This window comes from Opisthorchis viverrini, assembly GCF_000715545.1.
Source record: "Opisthorchis viverrini unplaced genomic scaffold opera_v5_47, whole genome shotgun sequence".
Lineage (NCBI taxonomy): Eukaryota > Metazoa > Platyhelminthes > Trematoda > Opisthorchiida > Opisthorchiidae > Opisthorchis > Opisthorchis viverrini.
In genome coordinates, this window is record NW_008751702.1 from 1,527,278 (window position 1) to 1,533,230 (window position 5,953).

A 5,953-nucleotide genomic window follows, 5' to 3' on the forward strand; every position below is an offset into this window, starting at 1 on the left:
CAAAACGACCAATATATTCCAAAATCTCAAGACGTCCATTTTGAGCCTTTCCTCCGTTACCGATGGATGGATTAGTTAGGCATCGTGTACCCCTAGCCACATGTTAGTGGTGTGCGACGGTTAAGATCGTCCAGCTGTCTGGTATTATCGACGTAGGCTCTATGTGGCTAGTTAGTTAGGTATCGTATACCCCTGGCCGCATGTTAGTGGTGTGCGTCGGTTAAGATCGATGAACCCGGAGGACTTTCTACCATATTTCGGAACCTATAATGATAAACTCTGTAATTTACCAGTCAACGTGCACGATGTTTAGCAAATAATTAGGTGCACCACTGGCAACAAAGAATCATCGGCCAAAATTTGTTTGCACGAATGCGCCTGCGCATAAGTTGCATCTCCAAAGGCCATTTAGATTCTAGAATGTTGAGAAATTCCGGTCCGGTAGAAAAATACCTGAAAGGTACGTTCGTTGTATGTGAGTCAACCTTTTCCACAATTCGCGATTTTTTTCATCTGTTATTCAAAGTCATTGTGCGAATAGCCAGCGGCTTGTGCGAACACTGAGCACCCAGATGCAGAGATCTCCGCGGCAGATAATGCACGATTTTCGGGTGTCTGCAAGCAAAATAACCACACGGCGATATCTTTCTCATAAGAAATAATGATGCTTCTTGACTAGAATACCCTACAATGCGCAACAGAATGGCCGAAAATTAATGCCTTTCATAATAATAATCGTGAGCCTTGAAGTTTACCTGGACTACTCATAGTAAATGGTACGGCTCTTACCCAAGTGTCCCCCTGAGTATGAGCTCCAAACATGCATGAACCTATTTTGGTGGACAACAGCGCCACACGTATGAATTGTCGCTCACCTCCGATACTTATTTTAACTACTGAGCCCGTGTTCATTAGAGTTATGAGGCCCAAAAAATGCATGGTAGCCCAATCCATCGACCAGCGACGGCCCTTTACCATCATTCGTTTTCACTTCGCAGCAACTGCACTTGAAAATTATGAAACCACCATTGGCAAACTTTTTTACTAACTAATACATTGGGGTAACCCGTTTTCCGTATTCCGAGTTCAACTAAAATGAAAATGGATACTCCGCTTATTGTCGTTTATTGCCTGCGTAAATTTCTAAGACATTTAACTTTTACAAAAGCAAACTTTCTCGTTGCCCATTTAATTCCATGGTCGCTAGTGAAGGATCTATTTGTACACTGATATTGCGACGTCAAGACGCAGCGAAGTTAAAGATAAAGAGAACTACATGGTCATTTAACTTTCTACGACGAATTTCTTGGCTTTTTCTGGTGTGACGCTTGCTGCGGCACTAATCACGAACGGCTGCTCAACTATCAGTTCGCCTGGACAAAGACAACATACTTATTGCTTATGCATTCTTTTACAATATTTTCAAGCTTCACAAAGGAGAAAACTCACGAAGAAGCTTACTTCTCCAGAAAATCCCATCCTGTCTACACAGGAAAAATGCTGAGGAAAATGCAGTCAGTTACAATATAAATTCTGTGCCCAAACTTTCGTAAAACGGCCACGAGTAATTCCTCCAAAAGTTGGAACTTAATGATAAAGTTTCTTTGATTCAATCGATGGTCTCGAAGAAATTCGGGAGCACGTCCAAGGATCCGCGTTCGATTCTGCTGTCAGAATATCGGGGGGTGTGGGGAATTGCTGAAAGTTTCAGGCGGGGTAATCTGGTACGCACGTGAAATTATCAGCCTACCGGATGTAATCCATTGGGCTGTGATGTAAATCTTTCACTGCGTGCAATCACACTGTGACGGATTAGGCACAAAAGAAACTGTCTTTATATCCCGCCTTTATAAACTTTATAACTCGACTTTCGATGCGAGTTTTGTGACAGAGGGAGGTGTACAGAGTTCCACGCCATGAAAACACGGGTGCAGTTTTTCTACAGTCAAAAAATGGGGCGTAAAATTTTCCATAATCTTATTAGCTGGATTTTTCTGTTGTGCCCTCGCGCCCTATTTCGACGTGCAACTAAAAACCAAGGAAAGATGTAAGCCTGGTGGAATGCAAGTAAATTGCCACATTAGAGGTACACATGCATGGTGTCTCACGGTACAGAAGAAAAAAGTCCCTCGGTAAAATGTAACTAAGGAATTTTCGGACACAAATATAAAAGCTTGAAATATATGCTTTTGGACTGGCTGATGAAGTGGCTCTCATTCTTTTATCTTTTACTGGGTTTGACGATTGTAATGAATATCATATTTCAATTGCCGTTTCGCGACACATGTACTTTGTTCATATTCACACAACTCTCGTTTGAGCGGTCGCCCTTCTGTTCTGACGTAATTATTCTACTGAGCCCACCCAAAGCATTGAGCTTGATTTTTGCTCTTATTAGAGCCCATCATCAGTGCATACCCAATAACTGCGGGGATTTGAACCCTGGACATCTGACATGCGACCAACATGCGTCGGTAAGGTAGTGATAGCACACTTACCTCGCATGGGGTAAGTCCGGAGTTCAAGTCCGGTGCGACCAACGTGCGTTGGTGAGGTAGTGGTAGCACACTTACCTCGCATGAGGTAAGTCCGGAGTTCAAATCCAGGCACGGTCATTATATGTGCACTGCTGATGAACCCTAATAAGAGCGAAACTCGAGTCATGCGCTTCCCTTCAGCATGAACTCACTAGAATAATTTTGCCAGAGCAAGAGGACGACCGTTATAACGAGAGTATTGTGAATATAAACAAAGCCGCAGATTACTTATTATTTCATTCCCAAACGCAAAACTTTGATTACAGTTGTTGAGCGGAACAGTTTTGTGTTCCTCGAAGCCCGGTTGTTGTTGCGGTGTCTTGCTGAGTATTGACTATTGGGCCCAACGTGCTTGTGGAACCAATCATGATATATTCACTGTAGATTATCAGAAATAATGCAAGTTTAATTTATAAGGTCTGACACAACACCAGCCACCTGAAACCGTCAACTTGGTTTAAAATGCACATATAACAAAGCAACAGCGGAAATTTATTTATTTGTGGAGTTGCGAGTAAAAAGGACTTTACGTATTGTCTTAAAAACTAACTGCCTAATAAGTTGAGCCCTTATTCGCATTGCAATTTTCTATCGTAGCGCTGCAAAATAATCATGGAGAGATCTTAACTACTAGCCTAGATGTAGTTGAAAGGTCACAATTTGAGCAAAACTTCCGCTTTCTTGGGTAAGTCATCCTAAGTTACCACAAAAAAGACAGCAAGGCATTATAGTCAGAATCTCTTAAAGGATGAACTCCACAATATTCAAGAAATGACAGCAAACATTATGAAAGCAAGGAAACAAATGCTAGCAACGCTGCAGTTGTAACAGGCGGGCTGAGTCGTCGTTATTTTATTGAATTATCCTACATCTCAGGTAGATGAAGCATCATTGACACCGTTTGTTATCCTTATGACGAACTCAATTTTGTCCTGTCCGCTCGGCCAAGCAACGCTGAATGCTGGAGTTTTCCGTGACATGCAGCAAGGGAAAAGTAACTTATAAGGACTAAGAGTTGATTAATCGCGACGTTCCGCTTTGTGATGTGCAGTAAAAATTGCCCTAACTATTTGTTCCAGAGAAGTTTCATAAATACTGAGTCAGCTACTTTTTGAACATTCCTAAAACAATGATTAGTTGTCCAGATGAATTTTTTGGCTGAACTCATCAGTAATCATCGTAATTTTAGCACAGTATTCGTTCACGTGTAGGACACCTACTCACCTGTGGAATTCTGCCCGAGTCTTGCTGGATGCAGTTAAATGTGCTGCACTGGTTAAAACAAACCAACCTTAGGTTTTTGAACACCATGCCTTTCAGACGTTCGCTGAACGTTCGCATACTACGGCACTGCAGTTAAATGTGCTGCACTGGTTAAAACGAACCAACCTTAGGTTTGTGAACACCATACCTTTCAAATGTTCGCTACGGCACACCGTGCTGAGGTTTTCCTATACTTTAGTCCATCGGGGAGGTTCGACCCCACAGCATCACGACGGTCTGCGAACCTGCCAGTTCGTGTAAATAACGCCGGGGCCGCCGGTTCACCATCCACGGGGTAACTCTACAAGACTAGTAGATAAATGAATATGCCGCAATCAGTCGCCTGCGATACACATGGACTATTCGAGTAGGTGCAATGTCTTGCTCCCAAAAATGTGAAGTCACTCAGCTAAACCCACGCTGATCCTATTTGTCAGAGTGCTGGACGATTATGCCGACCAATGGTTTTGCTCTGCATGTTTGTGCAATTTGTTTGCGCATCCACTCACACTCAACCACGAAGTCTAGTATACGAACAGAGTTTTTGAGCTTTTTATATTGTTTGGCCGATTGTTGTGGGAAAAACACCATTTGCGTCGGTCTGCCAGATGTTTGTAATATGAACAGGGATGCAACATTCAATAAGCCTTTGAGAGTTCTGTCTTTAGGAAGAATGGTGCGCTTCGGATAAATATATTTGCATCATCAAGTAAACGTCTGGTAAACGCTTAGCGGATGGCGTATATATTTTGCGAAGGATTAGTCTCTGTTATAAAAGCAATTGGATGCAACAGGCGGTGCAGGAGAGTTAGATTCAGCTAAAACCATCCGGGCTTTAGCAGACCAAGGCCCTAGATTGTGAAGCGGTAGCAGTAACATTTTGAAGAGTGAGCGTTGGACGTTTCCCAGTGTTAGATTGAAACTTATTGTACATCAAATACATTTCCTCTTCAAAGACGATATAAAAATCGCGCTTTCCTCTTCGCGGACGATATAAAAATCGCGTACACATTCCCGTCCTCTGAGAAAGCCCTTGCTTTTCACCAAATTAAGCAAGATTCAGTGACTCGCTAGTTAAACGAATCTGGCCTAAGCTTCTCCTCCACAAAATCCTCTTTAACTTACCGCGGCTGCTCTCTCCCGGCTGACTCATTCACAATTAATGGAAATCCTATCACCTATTTCACGGAGATCAAAGATGTCGGCCTCCGATACTCCTGTAACTTTAGCTTTTCCCACCAGGTGCAGTTTCAGGTTACGAGAGCACGCAGGCTCAGTTCTTTAATGCTGCGCTCCTGCCACCTTCCAGACAAAATGGTTGCAATCTTTAAGCTATGCGTAAGACCAATCGTAGAATTCTGTCTCGCATTCTCCTTCCTTTACACCCAAAATTGCAGATTCGCAATTGAAAGTGTCCGACGCTCAGTAACGTAAAAGCTCTTGCTTCGGATAAAACCTCTCTCTTACCGCTTAAACTGCTGCCGCTTACTCAATACTCGAATACCATTTGACCTCCTCTACGAATCAGGTCCAGTGCGCATATGAGTTGAGCGACGTTACAGTTAGTAAGTTAGTGAAGAACTCTGTTGTCATTTCTTCCTATCCTCTTGATCCGCTTTAAGCTAATAAGAGACCTAAAGGCCAACTTGATCAATGCATGCAGCGTTACTGGCCTGGTTGTTTTCTTTTATCTTTTCCTTTTTCCCCGTACCAACTTACACCTCGTACAAGTCAAGTCCCTACACCTCATTACTCTATTAACTCAGTTTAGTCTCCATTGTTCTCGGCCGAAACCTGCTGACAAAAACCAAACCAAAATTAACTCTTTCTTGCTCAAATCACTCAGTGATTTAATCACCTACTAACTCTAATTATGCAGTCTTAATGGCCTGGTTGTCTTCTATTTACCCAGTGAACTTATACCTCGTCCTAGTCAAATCCCCACCCCGGATTACTCTGTCAGCTCTGTCTGGTAACTGGTGATCACAGCCTAACTCTAGCTGATGAAAACAAAACCAAAGTCGATTTTTTTCACTTTATCATCAGAGTGCATTCTGCGCTTACATATATATATATATATTCATTTGATTATTTGCCCCACGAAATCCTCCCACACACAACATCGCGGAAAGCTTCCGTTCGACATGGCAGCT